Source organism: Glycine max, chromosome 6 (assembly GCF_000004515.6).
Source record: "Glycine max cultivar Williams 82 chromosome 6, Glycine_max_v4.0, whole genome shotgun sequence".
Taxonomy (NCBI): Eukaryota; Viridiplantae; Streptophyta; class Magnoliopsida; order Fabales; family Fabaceae; genus Glycine; species Glycine max.
This window is the reverse complement of record NC_038242.2, coordinates 17601530-17618272: the sequence shown is the minus strand read 5'-3', so window position 1 is coordinate 17618272 and position 16743 is coordinate 17601530. Positions and strand designations below refer to the sequence as shown.

Sequence of the window (16743 nt, the reverse complement as noted above, 5' to 3'; positions counted from 1 at the left end):
TGTTTGACTTGTCTTTTCTTTTTTTAATTTGTAACCGTATTTTAATTTGTTCAATTCTTTTGTTTGTGAAACTTGACCGTTATAAAACTAATCGTTATAAAATTAGTTGTTATGAAACTAGCATTGTAAAATTAGTCGTTGTGAAACTAGTGTTATAAAACTAGTTGTTGCAAAACTAGCCGTTGTATAATTTGTTATTTAATTGTTCAATTCTCATTCATTGTTGTATGTCTCCTTCAAACAATATTCTTCTTTCACTTGTTTATGCAATCAATAATTCATACAATGAATCAAAATAATGACTTCCACAAAGTTTGAAAACAATTTGTTTATGAAACACTTGATAACGATAGTGATGAACAAATCATAAGCTAATTACGTGTGATGCAACAAGGAGGCAACAACATTCAACATAAAAGGCGTAGAATAGTCAATAATCGCAATCGTGAAGATGAACATCTACGATTTCATGAATGACTACTTCTCAGAAAATTCAGTATACACAGAGACTCAATTTCGATGTAGGTTTCGAATGCGGCAACAATTGTTCATTCAAGTTGTCAACACTCTTAGTAGTCACAATGACTATTTCCAAATGAGACCTAATGTTGTTGATAGAATAGGTCTCTCATCATTGCAGAAGTGCACTTCAGTTATTCGTATACTGGCATACGGATCATCTATTGATTGTATAGATGAGTACGTTAGAATTGGAGAATGCAATGCAACTCAATGCTTACAAAAATTTGTAAGGGGGTGTCAATGAGATATTTGGACAAGAGTACTTGAGAAGATCCAACAACAATGACATCAATGGCCTACTACAAATTGGAGATGCACGAGGATTTCCAGGTATGTTAGGTTTTATTGATTGCATGCATTGAGAGTGAGAAAATTGTCCAGTTGCATGGTAGGGCCAATATCGTAAAGGTGATCATTACAAACCCACAATAATACTTGAAGTCGTCGCTTCATAAGACTTATGGATTTGACATGTATTTTTTGGAGTTGCATGTTCAAACAATGACATTAATGTGTTAAATTAATTGTATGTGTTTGATGACGTTTTACAAGGTTGGGTTCCTCCAGTACAATATACAATTAATTGAACTTCATATAATATGAGGTACTATCTTGCAGATGGTATTTATCCTGATTGAACCACATTTGTGAAGACCATAACAATGTTACAAGGTCTCATAAGAAAACTATTTGTAAAATGTCAAGAAACAACGAAAAAGAATGTGGAACGAGTATTTTGTGTGCTCAAATCTCGATTTGTAATTATATGTAGTCCATCGTGTGACTGAAACATGGATACAATGAATGATATAATGCTAGCATGTATTATATTACATAACATGATTGTCGAAAATGAACAAGATACATTCATTGGTAATGTCAATGTTGATTATGATCACATAGATAATGACATTTCAAATGTTAAAGTATCTTATAGTGTTCTTCCTAACTTTACTACATACTTATAAACAAGACACGTTATGCATATAAGAAAAATTTATCAACAACTTCAAGTAGACTTGGTGGAGTATATTTGAGAACGTTAGTGTCACAATAATAATGAAATTTGATTTTTCTTTGGCATTAATGTGTTGCATTTTTTATCATCAAATTTATGTATTTTTCATTTGTTTAGCATTTAGTCATAAATAAAAATTAAATTTATGCTCATTTTTCTGTTTCTTAATATTTATAATTTTTTTTCTATCATGTTTCATTAAATTTAATTAATTAATTATATCTAATTTAATAAATATTTAAATAAAATATTTAAAAATGGGATCCATGTGAAACCTACAAAAAATTATTTAAGATCATAAGATGAGATTTGCTACTAAAGGAAAGATTGAGAAAGATCTTAAGAAATCTTCAATCCTACCTAATGTCATGAAAATCCACCAAAAAATTATATAAGACCTAATATGAAATCTACCACTAAAGATGTTATTAGCGATCAATAATTATTCATCCCGACACCCATTCATAAGTAATAATCCCTTCAAAAAAAGAGAATAAGTAATAGTCAATGTAAAACTAATGATAGTAACGTAAATTAGCTTAATTGAAATGTATTTTTTATAATAAATACATACTATTTGTTTGTGCAGTCCGCATAATTTTTTATGAACAACAATCGTAAGCTACAACCATTTGATAGTATATTGAATTTAGTTCCTAATACTTATACTTAAGTTTGATTCCTTTCCATAGAAAAAAAATTACGGTATACCATGGTGGTTATAATCTAATCACGTATAAAACTTTGTTAACAAAAGAAAGTTAAAAGAAGGATAAATAGTCACTTTTTTCTTTTAGATGTGTAATTCGGCTGATAAATGCATTTCTAAAAGATGAAAATATAAAATTTAATCTCCCAAAGTGTAAAAAGTGTGACAAATATATCTGGCCGTTAACTTCCGTCCATCACCGCTAATAAAATAACCTACGTGACATTGAGGAACAAATTTGGTATTGAAATGATTGTCAACGTGATAATCTCTAATTATCTGCATATAGACATATTTGTCATATAATATTTTTTTGACTTTTCGTCTTTCCACTCCGCTGACAAATATGATTGCGACAAAATTTTAGGAGAGTTGCATCACGCTAGTAAATGTATGTTTCCGTTATATATTTTTTAAGCAATCAACCCAAGAAAAAAGAAAAATAAATTTGACTGTAAAACGATAAAAAATCATTGTTTTTGTTTAATCAAATAATATTTATTTAATTGTTTTTTTTATAAATTTTTCATAATAAAATATGAATGTCTATTAGTACATGTAATGACATCAAATTACAAATTATAATAAAAGCTTGTTGATTTTTAAATTAATTTTTTTAAATCATACATAATTATTTTTTATTGACTAATCATTTAAAAAATCATAAACTTAAAAAAATCATTCCAAAGGAGGTGAGTATTTTTTACAAATTAAAAGTGTCATTACAATTTTCCCTAAAAATTATTCATAGATCTAATTTATCTATAATGTTTTACACTAAGTATTTTTTTTTTTACTTAAACCTTTCATCAAACATGAGAGTATAAAAAAATTATTTACGAATTTATAAAATGAGTATTCTTTTTTCTCTTAAACTCAATTTAATTTATGAGTTTTTATCATTAATTTAAAGTTAATAAAGCAAATACAAAAATAATTATTTATTATATTTTTTCTCATTTTTTTTAATTTCACCTCTTTAAACTTAATTCTATGATATGAATGTTAACAACCAAATCAAAATTTTAAATATACATTAACTTTTGTTTATTATTTGAGATGAGTTAAGTTTAAAAAATATTAAATTACTAATTCAATCATTTTGTCACAATCATTATAAATTTTTTCAAATTATAATAATTACTCACATTCTATTATTAACATCCGGATATATTTATGGAAAGATAAAAAGTAAAAAAGAAAATTATATGACAAACATGTTCCTATGCTGACAATTAGATATAGTCATGTTGATCATCATTTTCGTGACAAATTCGTCCTTCTGTGTGTCATGTAGGCTATTTGATTAACGGTGACCGAGGAAAGTTAATGGTTGGATATATTTGTCGCACTTTTTACATTTTTGGAGACTAAATTTTATGTTTTTATCTTTCAAAAATGTATTTATCAACGAATTATACATTTAAAGACAAAAATGAATATTTACCCTTAAAAGAAAAATAAGTGTATAGCTTACAAAAACTTAGCACACATTTTTATATACATTTAATTTAATTTAATTTAATTTGGTGTCACACATGGGCAAATTTATCAGGTGGGACAATTTTTTTTTTTTACCAATTAGGAGTCCATTTTGAATTACTATCCATTTTGGATAAGTCATATCAAATGTTAGGACTCTCGAGTCAAAAATCATAACATCGATTACAATTTCTATTTTTATATTTTTTTAATCTAAGTTGTAAATTTTTTTACAACTTTAGTTACTTTTTAAGAAAAAATTTATGACTTCAAGGTGATAGGTCTTTTTTTGTTTTTATGACTTTTCGTATAAGATTTTTTTTACGACTTCAAGATCATACAAGTGTTTTTTTTACTTCTCTTTTTTTTTCGTATAATTACTAAATTTTTCATTTAATTATTTAATAAACAATTTTTTTTAATTTTTTTGTTTTATTTAATATATTGTATATATTTTTATATGTTTTTATGTAATATTTTATATATTTTTATGAATATTATTTTATTTAATATATTTTTCATATTTAATATTTCATATATTTTTTAAGTAATGTTAAAGAATTTTATTTGCTTTATAAATTAAAAAAATAATACAAAAAATATAAATTTAAAAAGACTAAAATTCCTTAAGAAAGGAATTAATAATGCACTAGATTTATATTTGTATTGTTGTCCTATTATTCTAGGACTTCTTTCTCGTCGTAGTGTGATTATGTGTAATTGTTTGTTTGTTAGAAACATGATCACGTGTACGTTTTTTTTATAGATTTTTTTAATTATTTTTTATAATTATCATTAAATAAATTAATAATTTCGTATAAAATGTTAAATAAAATTATATAAAAAATATATACAAAATATTAAATAAAACTAAAAAAAGTATAAAAAAACATTTATTTATTAAATAATTAAATTAAAAAAATTATTTACAATTTTTATAAAATTATATGAAAAACAAAAAAAAGTAAAAAAAAAATAACTTTGAAGTCGTAAAAAAAAAATACGACTTTTGAAGTAAAACAAATGTTATACGACTTTGAAGGCGTAAAAAAAAACCTACCACTTAAAAATTGTCAACTAAAAAAAACTAAAGTCGAAAAAAAATTTATGCCTTCCGCTAAAAAAAATTAAAAAAATCATAACCAAATGTTATAACTTTTAAAATGGGTAATAATTCGAAATCCACCTCAAATTGATAATTTCGAAAGAAAAAAAAAATACCTCACCTGCTAAATTGGCCTCGGACATGTTCCATCAAGGCAGGTCAGTCTTGACCCTGTATTATATTCGGCTAGAGGCTTCTCCCTGGCAGCCATTCGAACATTCCAAACACATATAATGCCATAAGATGAGGCAGATGCCACTAGCTAAGGTGCGCTTCTTCCATGCAATGTGCTACTTCTCCACTCTTTATGTCCCATGCTCTCATGTTTCTGTCCTCAGTACCTGTATAAATAAGTCCATTCTGCAACATACAATTTGTAAATGTCAAGAAAACTAAAGCGAGTGTTCATTTAGTTGTTGAATTATAAATGTTCCCGCTCTTAGCCCTAACTTTCATGAATAATTTTTTCCAGGGAAAGTTATATACTTGCAGAAAAATCATGCTCAAACCATTACCAGTCTCATTCACCAATATCATATATTTCCCAACCAGACATCACTGATCATATCATTATTGTGACAAGAATAGAAAATATTATGTCCCATTAGTTTCTATATTATAAATATTCAGGCCATTAATTCATGACTAAACCATATGACAAAGCATTTGATTACAGTGTATCACATACCAGCCATTCTTACGTAACACACATACCTCTAAATTCAACTGAAAAACTGGTGACATAACTTTGCTCACAATAAATCACATGACATTTGAGCACCAATCCTTTCCTTTCTCCTTTTTTTGGAAATTAGTTTTTTTGGTATTCTTTTCTCAGCTATTTCGATGTTGTTCACTTAATTTGTGTTAATATTTAATTTTATTTATTTAATTTTGTGATTCAATTTAACTGTGTGATTTTCAAGGAGCAATACAAAGACAGAAAGGGACAACAGACAAATCATGTTCATTTTTTTTTTTATCCAAATCAATGGCTATCAATTCCTTATTCAAGATTGTGTGAAATTAATAAGACAAAACTCTTATTTTTAGTCTTCAAAAATCAAACCTAATACATACATTATTAAACAGTCTAAGACAATAAGCCCCCTTCCGAATCAAAAAATATTGTTGGGAGAGAAAATCCAACAAAGGTGATGACCAGCGGCAAAAATTAATCAACTGGTGAATACTCCACATTATGATGACAAAAAAAAAAAGTTACGACAAATAAGTAGCACATACCTGAGAAACAATAATAATAATAATAATAAAGTAAAGAAAACATGATGTTCCACACAAACACAGGGACGAACCCTGGTAGGTGCGGCGCAGAGAACGCGCTCCGAGCATTCAAATTCTAATTTTTTGAAGTAAAAAAAAGTTTTAAAGATATAACAGTTATAAATATAAAATATTGACATCTTAAAAGTTATTTTTGAGAGGTACATCATAATAATTTTTTTTTTTTAAAGGAACATCTTAAAAGTTAAAACACGTTATTCAGGAACAGAATTAGAAATCACATGCAATTGTAACACTCTCATTTTCCTTGGTAAATTTTCTATTTTACTATTATTATTTAGGTTAATTTGTAACTGTGGTTATCCTATAATTCTTAATTCACAATTTTAGTCTCTATTTTTAGAAATTAAATCATTTTTTTAATTCTTTAATTTATTTTTTAATTCAATATTTTTAATCTTATAATTTTTAAAATCGATTCAATTTTATTTCAATTTAACTACACTAATTACCTATCAATTGATCACATATATATTTTTTCAATTTACAAAAAATTATAACCTACCATAATTAATTTACTTGAACATAATTATAACCTACTGAAATTAAGGATTAAATATATTTCGTCAAACTATCTACTTCAATATATATGTAAATTAGGTAATACATAATATTTTTTAAAAACTATAATTATTATATTTAATTCATTGATTTTATTTTTATTTATGATAATTATAATTACTATATTTAATTCATTGATTTTCTTTTAGTGTGCAAGAAAAAAAAAATTAATTATACTAATCATCTATCCTTCACATATATATTGTTCTAATTTATAGAAAATCATAACCTACCAAAATTATAATCTACCGAAATTAAGAGTTAAATATATCACGTCAAACTTTCTACCGTAGGATATATTCTAATACGTAATATTTTTAATATTTTTTAATTAGGTGTTTTAATTTCATCTATTATTTTTTTTTTTAATTTGTGATCTAAAGGTTGAATGTAATATAGTTCCCATATCTTCTTATAGAAAAGTATTCTCATTTGAAATATTTCTTAAAATTTTGTGATCGTGATTATATATATATATATATAATCTGCCAATTGGACTCACGTTGAAGAGCGTGCGTGTGTGCATATTGGGGACTCTGTTTTACAGGACTACCTTAAACACATTTTTCTAGCGGCTAAAATATAGAAATAGTTTTTTTTTTCTTCTTCTAAAATGATCCTCTATATTTATTTATATAAGTTCTAAAATCATTCTTTTATTTCATGATAAATTAGTTCTTTTAAAAATTGATTATTTTTTTAATTTTTGACACGATTTTGAATTTTTATTTATTTATTTAAGATGTAAAATTTATCTAATTAAATTTACTTGCATGAAAATTATAGAAATTAACTAATATTTGGAAAAAAAAGGTAATAAAAGTAGTGAAAATGATATGAAAAATAAGTCTCATAGATAATAAGAAAAGAATGTGATATTAAATTTTTAGATTTTCGATTGTTTATGAGATTCACATGTATTTTTCACCTTGTTTATATTTTATTTTTGCTTGAACATTAGTTGATTTTCATAGTTTTTACATAGATAAATCTAATAAAACAAATTTTATGTCTTAAATCAAAAAAAAAAAAGATTCAAAATTATGTCAACAATTGAAAATAAATAACTTTTTGATAGGACTAATTTGTTATAAATTAAATGAGTAAGAAGATGATTTTAAAACTTTTAAAAGTTATGAGACTAAATTAGAATAAAAAATAAGTTTAAGGATGACTTATATATTTTAACCTTTTCTAGCCGGTCCATTTTTATTTTATTTTTTTTCCTTTGAGAATGGTCTAGCTAGCTTTAGACATTGTCCTCCTCTCAAATGTATAATTTCCCGTACATAAATTTCATCTAAGTATATTTTGCCACGGAAAAATTTCCTGATATTATATTTATTGAGCTACTACTATTTCATTATGCAAATTATATTCAAAGAAATTATTCAGTTATTTATTCTAATTATTTGTCCTAAATTTTCTTATTCTTTGTTCATTATTCACTTAGCTATATCTAAATTACTATAATAAAAAATCAAAATATAAATATAAATTAATTAAATTTCACATTAATATTTTTATTATAAAATAATTTCATAATTATCTTTATAAAAGTGTTTCACCATTGTGTTGTGTCACAAAGTAGACCACACCTCATGTTATATATAATACAAAAAAGAAAGCAGTATTGATTACAAGATCAATCAATTACTGATTAATAGAAAATGAAATATTCTAATATTAAATACAATACTAGGAATAATATCAAGACATACAGTAAACTCAATAAAAACTAAAGGCGATTGGAGTCGTGTGGTTGCATCGTATAAACATGGCTCGACGGCGGCCAAAGAAGGCGCGTAGTGACACAATGGAGATCAGTGTGACGCTCATCGAAGATGTGTCACGTGTTGTGTGTGTGAACTTCACATGCTAGAGCCCTGCATGGGGTGACATGTGACAATGTTTTGAGTTGGTTGCGCACGTGGAAGGCATCATAGTCTTTTGGGGATGAAGATGTGCATTATTCACCCATGAAAAAAGCAAAAAGGTTCAACGTTGATGCCTTAACCAACTAGCGGTGGTGGTGGCGACAACAACGATAACGACAACAACGACTTCCACTAATAGAGAATTAGGTAAAAACATTATGCACATGCAATTCACTATATTATACTATTATCTTGAACCCTACAAGAGAAAGAACAAGAGTTGAAACCCTATCAATTCACAAAACTCTTGGTAACCTTAACCAAGATCAGAAAACAAGAAAGTACTTTAGAAAAAGAATGCCTACACCTTGATGTGTAGATCACAACATCTTCAAGCTCTTCTTTTAAGAAGGATCAAATCTTGGTGAACAATGAATGAATCTTGATCAACTTGAATCTCCATAAGAAATGTAATGAAATTCCCTTAGTTGACTCTCTTGAAGTATTTTCTCAAAGTTAAAAACATATCAAGAGTCACTAATGTAAAAACATGAAAGGGTATTTATAATTTTGATAGGTATAACTAATTTAATCGATTGTCAAGAATGCTAATCGATTAATTTGTCAAAATCCTTTTTGTTCGGCATTTCTAGAAACTTGGTAATCAATTACAAAAAATGGTAATTGATTATCTCATTTCAAACAAAGAGCTTCACATGATTTTGTGCTTTCTAAAATAGTTGATTATCAATTGTGATAATCGATTCATCACAAAAAGAGCTCCTTAATTTTTAGAAGCAATCTAATCAATTATAATAAATGGTAATCAATTATCTCAAGCTACAAAGCCTTCCTTATTCTAAAACTGGCTTCTGTAATTGATTACTGAAAGTGGTAATTGATTAATTCGTCAAAACTTGTCAAATTTCAAGTAGAAGAGAGTTATGTTGCTTGTTCTAAAACTTTGTAATTGATTATAAAACCTTGCAATCGATTACACTGTGTAAACTCATTGTTCTTAAAAAGCTTAGAGATCTATCTATTTTTCTAACATCTTTGATCCATACTAAGCATGTATATAAGAAAACTTAAACTATATCAAACATCATGCCTAGTCTAAAACAATCAATACAAATGTCATATCTATTAAACTTGTTTGACATTATAAAATTATCAAACCAAAACTAAGACCTAAAGACAAATCTTCAAGGCTTCAAGCTTTGATCCAACAAGGTATACATTTAAGCTCGAATACAAATAGATATCTTTACTAAGCAAAAAATAAACTTTCTAAGTTCTAGTGTTTGAGCGTCGAGACTTTTAGCACTTATGGTTTTTTATTGTTGTATGTTTTATTTTTGTGTTGATAAACTTTTATAGGCTTCATAAATATATCTATTGTGGGATTTGGGCCTTCCTTAAATCATCCAGTTATCACCAACTTGTCTTTTCTGTTACACTGTGTTTGTAACTCTTTGCTCCTCTACTTGTGTCATTGTGATATCCTTCTAATTTGTCTTTGTCATTGTACACTTGAAAGTGAAATGTTAGAGGAATTTATCAACATACATTAAGAGAAAAAAATTCAAATTAGTTATGTCTGTTTGGATGTGTAACAACACAGAATACATAAGGACTGGTTTTCACTATATCATTGAATGTTTGTTTTATAACAACGCATTGGATGTTGAATATAGTTGTTAATAAAAATAAAAGTTCCAATAACCTTTAGACAATTACTTGTAAAAGCATAAAGATAAAAGTTTTTAACAATTGAACTTATATCAAGTATGTATTGTTTCACTTAATGTAAATCATTAGTTCATCAATAATTTATGTCTTTATTATCATCAAAACATGATTATTTTTAGATAGTCCATATTGAACACACACACATGTTAAAAATATGACAGGTTTCATTTTAATTTATATATTTTATTTATTTTTAATTGTTATATTTGATAAATAATACAATTTATGTTGCTTATTACTACCTTCGTCTCTAAATATAAAACTTTTTTTTAACTATTTTACATCCTTTAAAATGTTGGTTAATTTAGTTGATAACATTAAATTTGTTAACAATTTCTATTACTTTTTTTAAAGTTACTCTTCTTTTTTAATCCTTATAATAGAGGATAAATTTATTTTAAAATGATTAAGAGTATATTAGTAAAAAAATTAATTAATACAAAAATAATTTAAAAGTAATCTTATAAAAAATGACAAACAAATTTTAAATAGTGTTATATTTAGGACAAAGGTAGTAGAAATTAAAAGTATAAATAAAGAAATCATAAAAATATAATAAAGACAAAATAAAATTACATCATTTCATTAAATATAATATAAAAATTAAATAAATAAAATTTTTATAAAAAAATAAAAAAATATATGATACTATTCATTCTTCACTTTTCAGTATTCAAAATCATATTTAAACAAAAAACGTTTTTGATTATAACAAAATACAAATCAAATTTGTTACTCTCTCCGTGCTCACTTTGCTTCTAAGTCGACAACACAACAGGGTGGCAACACACACAACCTGGGTCTTTTTTCTTAATTTATCAGTAAAATTTAAATTAATATCCCCAAAGGAATAATTTATAAGGTAATTTATGATTTTTGAATTGAAAGTTATAAACTATTTTATGATTTATTTTAGTGAAGATGAAAAAAATTTATGACTTTAATTTTTTTTAACACAACTTTAAAGTTGTAAGAATTTTTTTTCTTTTGTATTTTTTTCGTATGACTTTAAAGTCATAATAGTTTTTTTCATACAACTTCAAAGTCATAATAGTTTTTTTTTTTTTATTGAAGTTGTAAATTATTTTACGACTTCAATTTATTTTACATATTTGTTTTTTTAATCATAAATAGTTTTTTATTTTAATTATTTAATGAAATAATTTATTTTTTTGTTTTATTTAATATTTTTTATATTGTTTTATTTAATATTTTCTATATTTTTTGTACTATTTTATTTAATATTTCTATATTTTTTGTACTAATGTTAAGAATTATTATTATTTTTGTAAATTAAAATAATAATGCAAAAGGCTTAAATTAAAAAAAATATTAAAATTTACTATATATTTGTGCAAGTATGAATATCATTTATTTTTTTTATCTCCCACCTCTTACATATTCTGCGGAAGGATGCTTTCACCTTCCAATGACATTCATTATCATATTGTATATACTTAGCAACATACTTGTCATGCTTGTTTACTTTAATATTTTTATTTAAATTTAATTATTTTATATATTTTTTTACTTTACAAAACAAATAATAATCCTCAACATTAGTAAAAAAAATAAAGAATATATGTTAAATAAAAAAATAAACAAAAATATAAAAATATTTAATAAAATAACATGAAAATATAAAAAATATTAAATAAAACTAAAAAATGAAAACATACATTAATTCATTAAATAATTAAAATAAAAAGTTATTTATGATTTTAAAAAATTACATCACTACTTTAAAGTTGTGGAAAAAAGAAATCGAAATAGTAAAATAATTTACGAATTCAATGAAAAAATAAAAAAAAAAAATTTATAACTTTGTGAAAAAATACCAAACATAATTATTTTTACAACTTTAAAGTCGTATTTAAAAAAATTGAAGTTGTAAATTTTTTTTACAATTTCAATGGAAGAAAAAAACATAATATAATTTATAGTTTTCAATTTAGTTGTTGATTACCTTGCTATTCATCCATTTTTTGAAATATTAATTTAAATTTTATTGTCAAACGATACATCTATAATACTAGCATTTGAGGATCTAGAAGTTGCTTCAATTGGTAAAAAAGGACACGTGTCAAAATGTTATGCATCATCTATCATGATACAAACAAGGCCCTGACAATGCCTACGTGGCATTGCCAGTGCCTACGTGTCGACATACCCGCGCTTCTCATTCTCGCCCAAAAATGTCTTCTCAATTGCCATTAATTGTTTTTGTCGTTTTCTAGGTAACCCTTCAGTTACCGATGCGCCTTTTCTAATTTTTCACTATTTTCGATGTCTCACGCTTTCCATTGCTACACGCCTTTCCATTTTCCATTTCCGTTGTGGCTTTTGATTTTTGGGTTTTGAATGCTCTCCCGTTTCGATTAGCTCTCCTTTGCATTTATCGTTGGACTCACCGTAGGTGCTCTTTTTTTCTCATTTTTGTTTTTGCTATTCAGCTTGGTTTGCCATGTATCACAAGGTTTGAATATCGGTGTATATCGGTGATTATCAGTGTATATTACATGTTTTTGTTATGCTATATGAGCTTTCGTGGGCCAACAAGACAAAAGGTTCGACCTTTGTTCATTTTGTCATTCTTTTATGTTTTCCTATACCAAGGTTTTCCATTTTTAGTCAGTTATTTGTGTCTGTGAACGATTTTTGGTTGTGAACCCTTTTTTATGATGCATGTGCATTCTTTATAAGGTTTTCTTCCTCATTTTTGTTTTTCCTATTCAGCTTGGGTTGGAATGTATGATGAGGTTTGAATATCGGTGATTATCGGTGTATATTACGTGTTTTTGTTATGCTATGTTAGTTTTCGCAGGCCAACAAGACAAAAGGTTCGACCTTTGTTCATTTTGTCATTTGTTTATGTTTTCCTATACCAAGGTTTTCCATTTTTAGTCGGTTATTTGTGTCTGTTAATGATTTTTGGCTGTGAACCCTTTTTTATGATGCATGTGCATTCTTCATAAGGTTTTCTTCCTCTTTTTTGTTTTTCCTATTCAGCTTGGGTTGGAATGTATGATGAGGTTTGAATATCAGTGTATATCGGTTTAGGTGTTTTTGATGATGCATGTCTTAAGTTTTTGCAGGACAACGATACAAAAGGTTAGACCTTTGGGCATTTTATCATTATGTTATCGTTTCCTAAACCTAGATTTGTTGTGTTTTGATCTTCATTTTTGTTTGGGTTGGTTTGGTATGTTTAGTTTTTTCACTTCTTTATCGTTTCCTAAATCCAGATTTGTTGTGTTTTGGTATTCGTTTTTGTTTGGTTTGGCTTGGGTTGGACCTTTGTTGATGCTGCATGTGAATGTTTCAGTACTTTTTGTTGTTGTTTTCATTTATTTTGTCTACCCTCATTTTTGTTCAATACTCTTTAATTTGGTTGTCTGTTGGCGGAGAATAACCAAGTAGCCGAAGACAAAACCTGCAGGTTTGTTCTTTCCTCATTTATTTTTTTGAATCCTTTTTTATTTGTTCAATGCTTGACATAAATTTCTTTGTAGTCATGTCTCGCAAAGAAAACCTCCTATGTGAACTGCATACAAAGAAAGGTACTTGGAAGATAGTCGTGCGAATAACTGATATGTGGCGTCTTAACAAACATAATGGTCGACAATCCATTGAGATGGTGTTGATGAACCATACGGTAATTTAAATGTTGTTCAGTTCAACAAGTTTTTCATCTTTAGTTAACTAACAAGTGTCATTTGTATTTGTTGCAGGGTACAAAGATTGTGGCAACTCTATGGCAAGAATTGTTCCCTGAATTTGAGCCCAAGTTGCGTTGTGGTGGTGCATATGTTATTCAGAACGTGAAGGTTGTTGATACTCATTCTGACTACAAAGTGAGTGCAATTAAATATTTGGTTTATTTTGTGAAGACAAAGTCTGTCAAAGAGGTGGACAGACCTGAGATTCCTCCTAATGTTCATGCCATTACTTCATTTGCTGATATAATTTCAGGCGTTGCAAAACCTGATACTTTAGTTGGTATGCAATTTATTTTTTTGGTAGGCATCATTGTTGTACGCATCATTAGTTGGTATGAATATATTTAACATAATTAGCATTACTGTGTCTGCAATGTAAATAGATATTGTGGGTGTTATTGCTGAAGTGATTGAACGCAAAATAGTTAATCCAGCATACAGAGTGACTGTCAAGTTGAGAGACAACAAGTCTTTTTAATTTTAATCCACCTCTGTAGTATTCTGTGATCTATAATCAAATTTAACTTTGTCATTCTACCCCAATTGAGACACAACATGTATGTATATGTTTTGTTATGTTATAGTCATGCTGAGATCATCACGACTGTGTGGGAGGAATATGCTCTTTAGCTGGATGATGCTATTGAGAAAAACCATTTTGTGCAAAAGCCATTGGTTGTTATGTTAACCCTTGCTAAGATCAAAGAACCCAAGGGTCAGTATTAATTCGTTCTCCATTTATTAAATGTTTCATTGTTGACTTCAATTTATGAATGCATTATATGCGTTATATTTTTTGCAGACAAGTATTCCCTCAGTGTACAGAATATAAAGCATGGTTCGAAGTTGTATGTGAATGGTGACATTGTAGAAATCCAACAGTTCCATGATAGGTACAATGAATGATTTGAATTTGTTTGTTGGGTTATTAAGCAGTTTGGTACAGGTATACATTTAAATTGTTCATTGATGCAGTTTACGTGTGCCATTTTATATTGGCGGTCTAGATGATGAGGGTGGTGTTTCTCAGTCACAGTCTACCTAGTATTGCTAAGATAAGTTTTTGCATAATGCTCAAATAGTGAGCTTTGGTGAAATAAAGACTCTACGACAGGTAAGTCTATTAACTGTTGTTAATTTAAAATGATGAGAGTCATTATCATTTTCAAGTATTCTTATTTATTATTAAAGGCACTGTTTTTAGATTATTATTATATTCATTTTATGAACTTAATCTGTTATGATATTATCAATTTGTGATGAACTTAATGTATAGTTAGACGAGGACTTTGTTATGATATTTCTAATTTCTTATAAATTTTCAAAATGAATTAAACTTATTTATGATTGTTACTGTTTGACTGTGGGCACTGTCGATGAGGTAATGATTGATACACCATGGAGTTATGATAGTTGTCCATACTGTACTACCACTTTTGATCCATTAAAAATAGGTGCAGCCTGCCGTTCGTGTCAGAATCATGTTACTCACACTATTCCAAGGTAACATTTATTTTTCGCCGAATACGAATTGAATAGTTATTCGAATTTCTGTTCTTTAAGTCATCCAGATTCACTGTTTTATGTAACAATGCTTTGTTGGTCTAGGTATAAGTTAGTTGTCAAGATGGAACAGAATGGGGAGAAGGCGAACTTCCATTTTTGGGATGCAGTATGTATCAAAATATTTGGTAAAACTGTAGATGAATGTCGTCAAGAGTTGATTGCGGTAAGTTATTTATATTACAATTATATTACAAAATGATCAATAAACACAAATGTGTATTTAAAATGGTTTTTTTATTTGTAGAGTGGTGATGAGATCAAGGTGTTCCCTGCGTGTGTTGATCAATTGTTGGGTAAAACTTGGGTTGTCAGATTCAAACACCGTATACAGATGCACCAATCATCCGTGTTGGATTTTAGTGAACAAGAACATCATATACAGTCACTGATATCCACGCTAGGTCTACAGGTAATAATAACTTGTCCATGTCAATGTAATTCGTAGATGTTAAAAAAAAATTCTTATGAATCTATTCTTACTTGCAGGATGAACAATGTATAAGCAACAAGTCAGCCGCTGTTGGTGCTGCATCTTCATCACAACAAGATTACCATCCTACAGTAGACATTTTATTTATTTGTTTACATTATTTGTTTTTACCGGGAATCACTTTAATTATTATTGTATTGTTATTTACTAATAATTTTTATTTACTAATAATATATGTATTGTTACACAACCTTCATTGTCACAGTCATCTGAATATGATCCTGGAAATGTTGCCTTTGTAACTCCTGCAAAAAGAACGTCCGATCAACAAGGAAGTAGTCAGTTTGATAGTGACGACTTCACAACATATGAACTATCGACCAACAAGCATATAAAAGCTGAGTAATTAGTTGTTATTTTGATTTAAAAAATTGTAACTTTTTAAGTGATGTATGTATGTTATGTTTGACATGTCATACCTTTTGGTTTGAACAATGTATGTATGTTATGTTTGAGATGTCATACCTTTTGGTTTGAACAATTAGGTCTTCATTATAATGTATTTTGTGATGTGAAACAAGTTTAATTACCGATGTATGAAGAATGAATTGTATGCATGTTACAACTTATGCCAGCATCAACCTTGAGTTAATTTATAAAATAGTTAATGTAGAATATGATAATAACAAAATAATAA

General features: G+C 27.2%; 1 pseudogene; it reads left to right on the top strand.

Annotated features, from left to right (window-relative positions):
* Nucleotides 1-384: 384 nt before the first annotated feature.
* On the top strand, nucleotides 385-15095 carry LOC113001858 (uncharacterized; annotated as a pseudogene).
* Nucleotides 15096-16743: the final 1648 nt, after the last annotated feature.